Here is a 14,679-nt window from a genome sequence, read left to right on the forward strand (position 1 = left end):
ACTTGATGAAAAAAATAAACATATTCTTTTAAAAATCAGGAACAAAATGAGAATTCCTATTATAACTGTTGCTACTTAAACAATATTGGATACTCTGACAAATACCATAAATAAAGCAAAAGCAAAATAAATTAGTTAAAAGATTGGTAGGAGAGAAATGCATCTGTCATCATTTATAGAAATTATGATTATCTACTGTATTATTTCCTTAGGGCTGGCAAAACTATACAAACTGGGTGGCTTAAAACAGCAGAAACTTATTCTATTACAGTTCAGCAGTCCAGAAATCCAAAATCAAGTCCAAAATCAACAACATGGTTCTCTCTAGATAATTTGAGGGAGAATCTGTTCCATGTCTCTCTCCTAGCTTCTGGTGACTGCCAGAAATCCCTGACATACCTGGGCTTATAGCTGCATTGCTCCAATTTTGGCTTCCATGGCCTTTTTCTTCATCAGCACGTATTCACATGGCCTTCATATAACAACACTAGTCATTGGATTTGGGGCACATCTTAATCCAGTATGAACTCTTTTAATTAATGTAAAGACCCTATTTCTAAATAAGGTCTTATGATTCTGGAGAGACATAAATTTTGGGGGGATACTATTTAATGCACTACATCCGTGTAGAATAAATACTCCAACAAAATCACAAGGTAAAATCAGAATGAATATGAAATTTCAGCAAGATTGTCAACATTTAACAATCAATAAATCAACATAATCATAAACATAAATCAACATTTAACCATCAATAACATTTCTCTACACTGTATCTAGAAAATAAAATCACAGATAAAATATTGACAACAGAAACAAAATCCATAAAGTTTATAGGAATAAATATATCAAGAAATACACAAGACATCTATGAAGGGGATTTAAATGTAGTATTAAACTATATTAAAAAGACCTGAATAAAAAGAAAGGTTTTTATATCCTTAGTGGGGTGGCTCAATATTAGAAAGATACATATTTTCTTGTTAAAGTATACATTGAATGCAATCCTAATCAAAATTGATCTTTTTTTTGAGGAAGAAGATAATCATATTCTCAAATTTACATGCAACAATAAGATTTAGGAATAAGAAAGCCAACTGTGAAAGAGAAAAGGGAAGAGGTACTGCATGTTTTACATAGCCAAATAAAAAGATAAGCATCAAGCATATTAGATTGTATACCTATGAAAAATGAGGGCAATAGGAACGAAAACTAAAGCTAATAAATACAGCAAGAATAAAGAGGGACCTTGCTCAGACCAATGTATAAATGAGCTGAGGCTTAAACAAGTTACTTGGTAAGCATGGAGTCAGAACAATGGCATGTTTAAAATGAATTCAATCTCCATAAAAGGGATAATATTTTTAATATATCTATATATTAGATGTTTGTGTGCTAAGTCTGTATGTCTCTACAATCTTTTTCTTTCCCTTTCTTTCTTTCTTTCTCTTTTTCTCCTTCCTTCCTTCCTTCCCTCCTCCTTTCCCTTCCCTTCCCTTCCTTTTATCTATCTATCTGTCTATCTATCTATCTATCTATCTATCTATCTATCTAATAATCATCTATCTATTTATACTCCAAGTACCACAGAATCCCTACATGAAGAGTATTCTTCTTTCATATTTAATAGATGAATAACTGTTGCTCAAGGAAATCTTGTGTCTTTCTCCTTCACCTTAATGCAATCATACTTCTGCTTCCTTTATTCTTCTGTAGTTCTTAGTTATCTTATCTGGTGGATATTTTTCAGTCCAACTGTCACTAGGTATATTTGTACTCTTTTATCTCTCTTTTCCCCCTCTAATTGCTTGCTTTCTGACACCATGAACTCCCAGTTTTCCTCACCGCTCTCTGAGTGTTGCTTACTTGTTTCTCTTGGGGACATCCCCTGATATTCCTTTACCTTAACTGTTAGCATTATTTCCTTTTTTTCTCACTCTTAATGTTCTCCTTTTGGACTTGAACATATACTCCTGAAGTACTAGTTCTTGGCCAGATATAGAGATCTGGTAGTTATACTTCTCAGAGGCTCTGTTCTTTCTCGCTTTCCTAACATTGTTTATCCTCTCTCAGCATGTAATGCCCTTCCCCTCAAAACCCTTTGCTCAGTGTTCCTTCCCTTCCTCACTCTATGCACCCTCTTTGCTCCTGGCTCCTGGTTCAAAGTGAGAATTCCATAAATATAAGTCAAATGAAGGAAGGGAAGAAAAACAAGGAGAGGAGGAAGGAAGGGAGGTTGTCCTAGATGACCACACAGGTAGGATATGGCAGAATTCAAGTTGAAATCTAAATATTTCAACTGCAACGATTGCTTTCTCCAGTATGTTATTTGTTTTCTAGTCCAAACAGCAAGGTCTGCATAAGCCATTTATGGGTCTGGGTGGGGGGTGATGTGGGCTGACTCCTTATTTCCACATATGCCTAATGTAGTATATCTGTGTCTGTCTGGAACATAGTATATTATTGACTTGACCTTATTCTGAAAGTCTGAGACTAATTCTGACTTGAAATAAACTTATCAATTGAATCCATTGGGCACCTCAACAAATTATGTTGCTGTATCTCTTAATCCCAGCAAAAATTAGTGATTATAGCCAGACCAACTTTTTATGCTTCAAAATAGTCATTTAGCTCCTCTTTTCACATTGCTTCACTGCACAAATATGGTACACTTGCTAAGTGCTAGGGAGGTGCTGAGCACTGGGGATACCACAGGGAACAAAACAGACCAGGTGTCACCACAAGCTAACATTGGGGGTTCAGGGATTCAGAAAACAAATTAAAAATACAATAGAATATTGGATGATAGTAACTGCCATGGAGAAAAATAGACCAGAAGAGTGGATAGAGAATGAAAGTAGAAGCAAGAGACTGCTATTTTAGATGGAATGGTGGGAAGATTTCTCTGAAGATAGCATTTGAAATGAGACCTGAGGGCAGTGAGAAGGTGAGCCCTGTGGCTCTCTTCATGTAGAAGTAGCAAGTGCAGATAGGAGTTTGGTTGGTATGTTTGAAAATCTGGAGGAAGGCCAGGGTGACTGGAATGAAGTGAGCAAAGAAAAGCAGCAGAAGAGAGGTGCCTGGGTGGCTCAGTCAGTTAAGTGTTCAGCTTTTGGCTCAGGTCATGATCTTACGGTTCATGGGTTCGAGCCCCATGTTGGGCTCTGTGCTGACAGCTCAGAGCCTGGAGCCTGCTTCAGATTGCTATCTTTCTGCCCCTCCCCTGCTTGTGCTCTCAATCTCTCTCAAAAATAAATAAAGATTTTTAAAAAATTAAAAAAGAAAAAAGAAAAGAAGCAGAAGATACCTTTGGAGGAGTAGCCAGATCACGCAGTAAACTGCAGGCATGGTAAAGGCTTTGAACTTAAAGTTTGAAAGTCTTAAAATGGCTTAGAAGATTCTTCATGATCGGGCCTCTCAGGTTTAGGGCAGGGACTAGAGGGAGATTAGGGACACATTTAGGCATTTACTCTTAGGTTCCTGAATTCTGAAGCCTCACTTGCCTCATCCTTGACCGGGTCTTTCCACTGTGTCTCCAAACTCAATCTGCTAGGTCTTTCTCTAGTTCTCACACTACTCTAACCACACTGACTGATACGTTGCTTCTTGAGCATGCTGAGCACATTCCTGCTTCAGTGACTTTGCATTTGCTATTGCTTCAGAGCTCTGGAATATTCTTCCCCTATATGTTGGAATGGCATAATTCCCAACTTCATTTAAATCATGGTCAAATATCACCTCTGAAAAGCCTTCTTGATGATTCTATTTGAAGTGGCATCCTCCATCATTTTTTACTTCCTTACCCTGTTTTATTTTTTCCAACTAGTGCTTACTGCTCTTGACATCATATTATTGTTTTTTTGTTTTTTTTTTTCAATTTGTTTCTACTAGAATGGTAGAGTCTTTGTCTTCAATTCCATTTTATCATTACAACAGTGTCTGGCATATAGAAATGCTCAATAAACATTTGTTAAATGAAAGGATCTAAGAAATGATATGGCAAATATGCTTCTGTGAATCACATAGGAAGTATTTATCGAATGCTTTCTATGAGCCACTCACTGTTCTGAAAACTCTAAATATATTAATTTATTTCATTCTTTCAATATTACAGATGAGAAGACTAAGGCATGGAGAGGACAGGTAACTTGCCAATCTCACACAACTAGTAGTATTAGAACTGGGTCTGAAACTAGATAATGTGGCTTTATTTATTTTTTTTTTTAAACGTTTATTTATTTTTGAGACAGAGAGAGACAGAGCATGAACAGGGGAGGTCAGAGAGAGAGAGGGAGACACAGAATCTGAAACAGGCTCCAGGCTCTGAGCTGTCAGCACAGAGCCTGATGCGGGGCTTGAACTCACAAACCACGAGATCATGACCTGAGCCGAAGTCGGATGCTTAACCAACTGAGCCACCCAGGCACACTGAAAATGTGGCTTTAGAAAGAAGTTCTTATTCATGTGTCACATTGTATTTTTATTTTTCAATATTACTGTAGGATGTTAAAAATTAATATATATTATAATTGGCTATTAACTTTTAAAATTTGACTTTTAAAATTTGTACAAAACATAACAAATTATTTACTTGAATGAATTTAAATATTATTGAAAGCTTTATTAAGAGTTTTTGGATAAAATTATTGGAAAGGGCAAATTTACTGATCATTTATTAATTTGTCTAGGTCAGGTTGTTAGAGCAGTTAAAAATCCATTCTGGTGCATTCATTGGAAATGTATTTTTAACTTGACTATTCTTTTTTTCCCCCCAATAATGAGAGAAAAGAAAGGAGTAACTTATGTGGATAGGCTTCATAGGGTGTCATGGAATGAGAAACAGGGCAAGGGCTAATTTTATAAATTACTAAAAATATGAACTTGGGAAAATTATTCTTAATAAGTGAGAGTGTTGAAATTTAAGAGATGTGTGCCAGATGGTCTGATGGAAACTCAGCACTAGTTTCCCCCTCCTCTGCTTTTCCCTGAATTCTTGGTAACAACATTTTTCCGAATCTGTGCCAGCAGGGTTCTGGATTAGATTTCACCCAAGAGAGGCTCTTGTGCAAGATTTGGAAGGCAGAAGAGAAGCAGAAGCCATTATTGCTCCTGCAGGCAGGTTCATGGGCTTCAGCAGATGGGCATATGTGAAATGCTGCCAGCAATTTCCCAGCATCCTCCTGTGAATCACCCACTTCGAGGCTGCAGGCAGCTGAGCTCACTGGTGGTGGTGGTGGTAGTCTGTAAGCTTGTACTTCATGATTTCCCAAAAACCAGCAGAATCTTGCCCTGACGTGTGTTGCCCCACCCCTCAAACTGGATTTTTTAGCCTCTTATTCATTTTATTAAATTTATTTCTGCATGTACTACCTAGACTGACTTCTGTATTTCTGACCTGACTCCTGATTGCTATACCCAACATTTTCTTGGGAAGAATATTTTATTTAATACATGTTTTATAATTTGTTTTCCTCCACAGATATTTAAAAAAATTGTTGGAAAACAAATGGGAACATTAGCGTCAATTATTGTCTTAAAACATTTCATTTGGGTAGTTAAGACAAATAAATCAATTATTCAATGATTTATATTAGGTATGATATTCATAACGTATTTAGTACTCATAGTTTCTGAATAAAGTCAAAGATTCCTCAGTTGGTAAGCACTGGCAGATTTTGTAAACAGAGTGTAAGAGTCTTTCAAATACTCTTCAAAATTATTTGGATACAATGGGGCGCCTGGGTGGCTCAGTTGGTTAAGCATCTGAGCTTAAGCACTTTAGCTCAGGTCATGATCTCATGGTTCATGGGTTCGATCTCATGGGTTGGGCTCTGTGCTGATACCTCAAAGCCTGGAGCCTGCTTCAGATTCTGTGTCTCCCTCTCTCTCTGCTCCTCCCCCATGTTCTCTCTCTCTCAAAAATAAACATTAAAAAAATTTAAAAAATATTATTTGGGTACAAGGAAGATATTTGCACCATCTCCGGATTCTTCCTCTGGTTACCTCCACTTTATACCATGTCCTATGTTATTAAACTACGGATAGAACTACAATGACTCATCTTTGTATGAAACTTTTAGTTTACAAAGCACATTCCATATATTGCATCATTGAATCCCCATATATTTAATGCATCTCCTATATGTTTCTACATTTTCATGTACTTTCCCTTTGTAGCACTTATGTATTGCCTTTACATTTTTATGCCTCTTCCATCCTTTCTAGATTTCAAGCTTCTTGAAGACAAGAATTGTGTTCTAATGATGATTGTTTGCCTGATGATTAGCTCAGGGCCAAGCTCCTAGCAGATAGTCAAAGGAGGTATATTTAATGAATGGATGTAAGTGGCTAAGATTGAGTTGATCCAAGGCATTTTGGAATGTGAAATTCGGGACATTTTTACGATGGCACTTTACATTCAGAATATATTTATGAGACCAAAAGAATTGGAGAAATAATTGAAAAAAGAAACAAATCATACAACATATTTCAAGGAAACTACTTGACAAAACCAACCAAAGGATTAGGGGGAACATGGCTTTATCATTGCTTTTAACTTGTATTCACTCCAATATACCTTTTCAGCTACATGTCCCTTAACTCTCCAACATAACTATTCCATGCCATCCAGTAACTGTTAATGACAAGGAGATGGTTAACAAAAACAATTCATCTCCTGTGCCTGGAAGACCTGACAAATGCTTCATTTTAAATGGTATATCTGAGAAATTCAGGGAAGCAGAGAAAAAGCAGTGGCAGATGGGGTGGTTTATTTTGAGCCAAATTTTAGGCAATCTTTGTATTGATAAAGAAAAGTTATTTATTCTAGAATACCACCATGTGCAAAGAGCTATACTAGTGTTGAGGAGACAAATGTGTTAGGTATGGTGTCTGTTCTCAAGGACAACACCTTGTGGGAGAGTCAGGTATTTAAGTACAATATGGTACACTAAGCACTGAATAGCAGACAAAGTAAATGATGGAACTTAATATTAAAGATGTGCTGAAAGAAGTCGTCCCTTGATGCCAAGCCAACAGGCACATAATCAAAGAGTAGGAAGGACTGATGTTCCCTCTACCAATCATCTGCTTCTAAGTATCAAGTACAGCTTACCCAAGAGGCCATTTTCCTGGATTTTAAAATAGCTGGTTTAGAACTACTTGTTCCAAGCACAGAAAAAAGTCATTACTAGTTCATCTGCTCAAGTGCTTTAAAAGATAAATATAAATTAATGTAAATCTCTGCCCTTCCTGTTGCAGGTTAGAATGGATGCATATTGAAAAGAGTGTATATTCATTCATTTAAATGTTCAATGTGCAGGTAGAGTGCCTAAGAACAAGATTTGGAGTGAGTGGGAAATGCAGTGAAAGTCAAGGTAGACTTGGATTCAGGAATGGGTTCTTTCATGAATGCAAGACAATTTAATATTTATATTTTCACTTAATTGAATTCATGCAGGTGTGTATGCTAATATTACATATTTTGGCTTGTATATCTGTAGTACAGAAATTAAAAAAAATTATACATCATCTTAATTATACCAGTCAAAAATTTTTGCATAATTTAATCCACTATTTTTTTTTCCCTAAAACAGAGTGACTTTTTATTTTAGTAGACATTTCTTACCAGATAAAGCACGCATTCATCAAGAATTTCTGTGATTGCCTAACAGAGGAGGAAAAAAATCCACCCTAAATTAAAAACAAGACCCATCTACCTTAATTATAAAATGAAAATGATTACTACTACTTACTGATTACTTAAATATTCATGAGAAAAAGTCCCCAAATTTAGATGGTTGCATATTTAAAGATAAGGGTATGTTCATATTTTTTATAAGGAGATACAGTTAATCCTTATCCCCATGGTGGAGCTCTGAGAGAGCTATGAAAGATGTCTTTCCTGCTTTCTGTACATTTAAAAGATAGTAAGTTAATGGTGAGGGAGTTTTCCCCTAAGTCAGATGGAGTGTGGATTAGGATGATTTTGCCTCAGATGCACAAAAATAATTTATTCTTTTATTCTTTTTGATTGCACATGATAATTCAAATGTTGAATATCTGAATTATGAAAATTGACATGTCTATTTAGCCTTTAAAAATCAATGCCTGATGGGACATTGCTAGGTGCCAGGGGAATTCTGGGACTGCCTGGAATGTATTGGTAGAAGTGGCAGAAAGATCCTACACACCCTGGATGGGTTGTTGTTCTAATGGCTTAATGTTAGAGCTGGAATGGATCTTGAGATAATCAAATCCATGCCATAATTTTACTAACCAAAAATTGAAGGCTCAATGAGGGGAAGAGATAAAAAGTCAGATTTAGTAGCAGAAATGATATAAAAATCAGGCTTCCAGAGTCCCAGGTTAATGCCATTTCTGATATTTTGCAATATTGGGGCTTTTTTAGACATCAAGGATAAAAGTTTCAATCCACATATCTGGCTTTTCCTGCTGGCTTCCCCCCCCCCCCCCGCCCCCATCCACTTTCTTACCATGTTCCTTGTGCTTTGGCTTGTTCCTCTTTGCCTTTAGAAAAACTGCTATCCCACTAAAAGCTTTCCTTACAGACTGCCACCTAGCTCATTTACTAATAAACAGGATGGTATAAGATGGGATAGATGGGTGAAAAGGAGGAAAGGTAAATCAAATTTTCTCTGAAATGGGATGTTCTGTCTTGTTTTGGTTAATATTTTTAATGTATATTTCTATTACTTCCTTTATTAGGTTTTGTGCATCTGGAGGGCAAGGACCATGACATTTTCTCCTTTTTCTGTTTATTTGGCAGAAAAAGAAGAGCATAATGAATATAAAAAGTGCCAATATATCATATTTGAGTAGTATTTCAATTGAACAAGAAGCAGAACACATAATACTGCTACCCAAGCTTAGCACAATTCTGTGACCTAACCAAGTCATAAAATTAAGGACACATTTCCATTAAATTTTCTTCAATGTTATAAAATCTGCTAAAAGCTACATGCCATCATAAGAAATTACAGCATGTATTGTCCAAAGTTTGGTCAGGAAAACAAAACCACTCAAGAACTATCAAGAAGAAAAGGATTCAATAAATTAGATGACTAATTCAACAAATTAGTTAATAAGAGATGCTTATGAAACCATTGGCAGGGTTGGAAAAATGAAAGTCAAAATAGTGCCATTTACTCTCAGGTATTGTAGTTTTCAAAGTCTCTAGAGTATAGGAAACTCTGGCTATGTTCATAGCTGCCTCCAAAACTGAGCTAGGTGAAACACTCAGAGGCACATGCAAAACATCCCTTTTTCTGAAGCTCATAGCATACATCTGTGGTTTTGTCTGTCTCCAATGGAGAAATTATAGTATGGTTTCTGCATCTCTTTTCCTTTCAAATCTCAGATAAGTGCCTTCTGGTTGGCACATTCTAACCTGGAATCCTGCTGATAGAAATTTTTAGGAATGTAGCTTCCAGGCTTCCAGCTTCTGCAATAGCAAGGACAGCATGGGGCAGGTAGGTAGAAATGGTGCCAAGATTCTAAAGGCAATCTAGTACATAACAATTTCCAAAGCTTTAAATTCCTTTGCTTTCACCAATTATTTTAGATTCTATTAATTTAATAAAATCATCCTGAGTCTTTTATTCATTTATTTATCTGGTGGTTTGGGTATGTAACTCATATATGCAAAATACAGTTTTGATTTTTCCAACAAGAGTAGTTTGAGGAATTATTCATCAGAATATCTTGTAGGAGAGAACATGGTATTTGGACAATTGAAAAAATTACTCAAATAAAGAAATGCTATGGCTATACTCTGACAAAAACCCACCTCAGGGAAATATTTTGGCTTGAAAGAGTTTTATTTTTGAAAGGGAAGTATGATGAATGCAAATCATTTAAAAAAACTATTCCATTTGCTTTGGGAAGAGACTAATTAAATTTAGGGATCAGAACTTCGAAATAGCTTACTCATGTAACTTACAGATATATGATTTTTCTTTGCTTGTGCCAATGATAGTTATCTAAATAGAACACACACCTCAAAAATCTTTATGGTAGCAAATACAGAACTACTGACACTTGAGGGAAAGTAAAATTTCTTTTTGTATAAATAATACTATTTTCTTGCCTTTGATCATTACCTTCATTTGCAAATATTTAACAATCTACACATTTCAAAGCTATCAACATGTGAAAGTTAAACATGTTTAATTTTGCAGAGAAAATATCATTTCTTAGTGGATTTAGGAAGAGAGAAGAAAAAAAATGATAGATTACATATATAGCTATCTATAAATAGTGAGGGAAATAAAAAAACAATATTCTTCCACTGTTGCCGTGGGAGGGAAAAATTGTACTTTTGTGGTATAATAGGATACAATTTATTGATGCTATGCTGATCATAGTCTATTGCCTTCACTGACCCATATTGTTAGCTACAGGATAGGGAGAAGGTATTCGCAAATACTACATAGGTGGTCTAGGTAGAGTAGGAAAACGTTTGGGAGGGAGAGGAATTGATAAACTGAACAGTGTGTGGGGAGGGTGAAAAAGGGGAGAATAAAAAGGATTAGTGTGAGATATGACCTGTATTCCTTTAGTGTCATTTGAAAGGCATGAGTAAAAAGACTGAAATTCTGCTTTATTAATTATTAATATTAGCATATTATTATTTGTGTGTTTAGACTGTACTTCTTTATATGGTTTTTCAAAAATGCTTATTTATTTTTGAGAGAGAGCACAAAAAGGAGGGGCAGAGAAAGAGGGAGAGAGAGAATCCCAAGCAGGCACCATGCAGTCAGTGCAGAGCCCAACACGGGACTTAATCCACAAACTGTGAGATCATGACTTGAGCTGAAATCAAGAATAGGGCACTTAACCAACTGAGCCATCCCGGTGCCCCTGTACTGTACTGCTCAATGCTCCTGAATTGAACCACATGGGTGATGGCTCAAACAGGTGAGCTCATGAAGCTTATAACTGGGAGATAAAATACAGGTAGGAGTGAGCCTGGGAGAGTAAGAGAATTTTTGCTTGCTACTCACTCATCTGCTCAACTGCTATTTATCTTGACATGTGGGCTTAATTTGGGGGAATAAATGTTCATGCAATGAACAAGTCTTTCTTGTGGCATGAAAATTTTAGGGGCTGCTCATCTCATGTTTACATGGTTAGATAGTCCTACAAACAAGAGATTGCCTTCCATGAACATCAAGCTAGTTGATCAGGTAGTTTCAGAAAACCAGCTTTTGGGGTGCCTGTGTGGCTCAACTGGTTGAGCATCTGACTCTTGATTTCAGCTCGGGTCATGATCTCAGGGTTTGTGGGTTTGAGCCCCGCTTCTGGCTCTGTGCTGAGTGTGGAGCCTGCTTGGGGTTCTCTCTCTCCCTTTACCCCTCTCCCCCACTCATTCTTACACTCTCTTTCTCTCAAAAAACCCAGCTTTTTGTCCAGCCATCTTCTTTACTTTGTATGTTTCAACTTGTCTGTGAATAACTAATGAGTTTGAAATCCTGGGTAAAGGCTCTCATTGTCTTAGCTTTAAAGGCCATATGTACTCTTAGATATTTTTCTGTCAGGACTCAGTCATTCATTTAATAAACATTTATTGAGCATTGATTATGTATCAAGAAGTATACTCAGTTCTGGAAATACAATAGAAAAAAAGAAACATAATGTCCCAGGCTTCATGAAGCTTTAATTCAAGAGGGAGAAATAGATATTTCACAAGTAAAAAGCACTGAGATAATCACAGACTCTGATAAGTACCCCATGGGCAATAAGCAAGGTGATTAGATACAGCAGAAGAGGACACCACAGGCAAAGAAAGAACTCTGTGCAGAAAAACATTTTTCAACAATGAGAAAGACTCCTCTGTAGGAAAAGCTAGTTGGAGAACATTTTAGGCTGAGGGGACAGTGTACAAAATTACAGCAGCCAAAGAGAGGATAAGAATTTTCCAATATGTTTCCTGGGTTGCAAAGATTTACTTTGCTGACTCTCTTCTTTCTCTTCCATTTCACAACTTTGAAAATTTACTTAACCTTTCTAAGCCTTGGCATCTCTGTCTTCATTGCAGAATGAAAGATATGATTTTTAATATTGTTATGTAAATTAAATAAAGTAATAAAACACTTAGCAGGGTCTCTAGCACATAATGGGTGTTTAGTAAATGACTGCTCACATCATCTTCATCACCATTATTATTAGAAAAATAAAAACACAGGGGAGCCTGGGTGGCTCAGTCGGTTGAGCATCTGGCTCTTGATTTTGGCTTAGGTCATGGTTCCAGGGTCGTGGGATCAAGCCCCGTATAGGGTTCTGTGCTGAGCATTGAGCTTGCTTGAGATTCTCTCTTTCCCTCCCTCTGCCTCTCCCCTGCTCACATGCTGTCTCTCTAAAATTAAAACATATACACACACACACACACACAAATATAAACTGAAGGTGACAATAGGTCTTCCAGAATTCTATCTATGTGCTTTTAGTTTTATCCAGCTTTTAGAATGGCTTAGGTTGCCACTGATGTGGCTCTGTAACTGGGAAAACATCTGGGCAGAAACATTATAGTTGTTACTATGAACCTCTCCCTACAACCCACTCATGTTACTATGATCATCGAAGAAGTTTTAGAAACCACTGCATGAGAGGGAAACACTTTTATCTCAATCCCTCTGCTGTCCCAATCCATATTCCATAAGAGAGCAAATTGGCTCTCTACTAATGGATTGGGAAATTGCGTTCAAATTTGTAATCATGGATATAGAAAAGTCACTGGTACCCTACAAATAAGTAATTAATTGCCAATATTTTTAGTCTGATTGTGTAGACTCCAATGACTAAACTTAGGACAGATTTTATAATTGGCATTCTGCCCTAAATATTTCCATGAACTTCAAAAACAACTCCCTACTCAAATCAGCTTCATTAGAGTGTGCAGTAAGATAAGCTGGGGTTTTTCAACTGTGAAGTGTAGAGTTCTTCTAATTCATTTCGCTCATGAGACATACTTGTGAAATTCTCACTTATTATTTATGAAGTGTTTTATAAGGAAAGCAAAATGTACTAAGTTTATATTTGAAATGCATACACATGGAACCCCTACCTTCTCTATCATTCTTTCAATACACCTTTCATTTACTTTGAATCTATCTATCCTTTACTTTGAATAAAATAACCCACAATCCTTTGAGAAATAGCAATACTAAGTGGTATTACATAGAAGAAATATATATTAAAAGAGAATTTTCATGGAAAGGGGTAAGAGTTTCCAAATGGCTATTGGAATCAGAAGTTGCAAATAGCATTGACCTCTGCATCAGACCAAAGCCTCAGTAGGTTTTCTTGTGCAAAAGGCAAAAAAAAAATTGGAATAATCATAGTTTACCTAAGTTATGCAGTTACTGTGGATATTAAATGCATGTAAAGTGATGGTACATACAATAAAACCAACTATGACAGAATCAAAGAGAAACTATGGAAGAAAAGAAAGTTTTATGTTTTAGCACCTTAAATATACTTTAACATTTCCCCCTGCTTTTTTGAACAAGTTGGCCCCACATTTTCTATTTACACTGGGATGTCCCCCAGCCCTGCTTATATCCATCCTTTCTTTCTGCTGCAATTATTGGCATCTTTCTTATCCAGACCCTTGCAGTAGCCTTCTACTAGGCTTCCCTTCCATCATATTCTTCTCTTCTCTATGGTGTACATCATTTGTCATTAATATCAGTGGATGATTATTAGCATAACTACTAATGGACATTCCAATAAGATAAAATAAGGAGCCTTAGTAATGTGAGTTACTAAGAATAACTGTGTGAATGATTGCTTTGGTAAAAATAAGTTAAATATTAATTTGCTAATGTGCTAGTGAAGAATTTAGAATGAATGACTTTCTGTGTAAATTGGTAAGTATGTGAAAAAGCATATAAATGGACATTACTCTAAATAAGAGTTCTAACATTAAGAACATCCCCTTCACTTCGCCCCAGAGCACTTTGGGTGTTGCTTGAATGTTAGGTCTCTTAAATTAAGATATAAACTAAGAAGATAAGTTGAGATCCAAGAAGAAAGAGACAGTACGCTATAGTAAGAAGCAAACAGGCTTTGGGTTTGGAAAGACTGGAGTTTGAATCAGCTGTTCCACCATTATTAGCACAATGACCTGGGAAGAATTACTTAACTTTTGAATGTCAATTCTTCCACCCAAATTTTTTTTTTCCTAAAAATATGTCCTGGGGCACCTCGGTGGCTCAGTCAGTTGAGCACCTACTTTAGACTTCAGCTCAGGTCACCATCTCATGGTTGTGGAATTGGGTCCCACATTGGGCTCTGTGCTGGGTGTGGAGCCTGCTTAAGAATTTCTCTCTCCCTCTCCCTCTGACCCTCACCCCATGCGTGCATGCTTTTTGTTTTTTTCTCTCTCTCTCTAGAAGAAAAAAAATCCTAAAAATTCCCCTTTCCCTGGTAGAACTGCTTAAATTATGTATTAGGTAAAACATGCAAATTTAGAAATATGCTGCCTGGGAAAGAAGATAGTTAATAAAATTGTAGTTATTAATACAGTAACAATGACATAAAGAACAACTGGCAAAGTTCTGACATTTTCCTGGACACTGGGATACTAAATCATCAATATAGAATAATATTTTAAAAACTGCTAGGCAAAGAGAACAAACAGAGGGTTACTGGAGGGGT

General features: G+C 36.4%; 1 protein-coding gene across 7 annotated transcripts in view; it reads right to left on the minus strand.

The window, feature by feature from the left end:
* CNGB3 (cyclic nucleotide gated channel subunit beta 3) overlaps positions 1-14,679 on the minus strand; it is a 280,338-nt gene that overhangs the window by 205,788 nt on the left and 59,871 nt on the right. Inside the window, exon 1 of one of the 7 annotated variants that reach the window (XM_042924244.1) lies at positions 400-477. The exons of the other annotated variants lie outside the window; for them this stretch is intronic. The gene's annotated coding sequence lies outside the window, so the exon portion shown is untranslated. Of the gene's footprint in view, positions 1-399; positions 478-14,679 lie in introns of those variants that run through there. 7 annotated transcript variants of the gene reach the window in all.

Source organism: Panthera leo, chromosome F2, assembly GCF_018350215.1.
Source record: "Panthera leo isolate Ple1 chromosome F2, P.leo_Ple1_pat1.1, whole genome shotgun sequence".
Lineage (NCBI taxonomy): Eukaryota > Metazoa > Chordata > Mammalia > Carnivora > Felidae > Panthera > Panthera leo.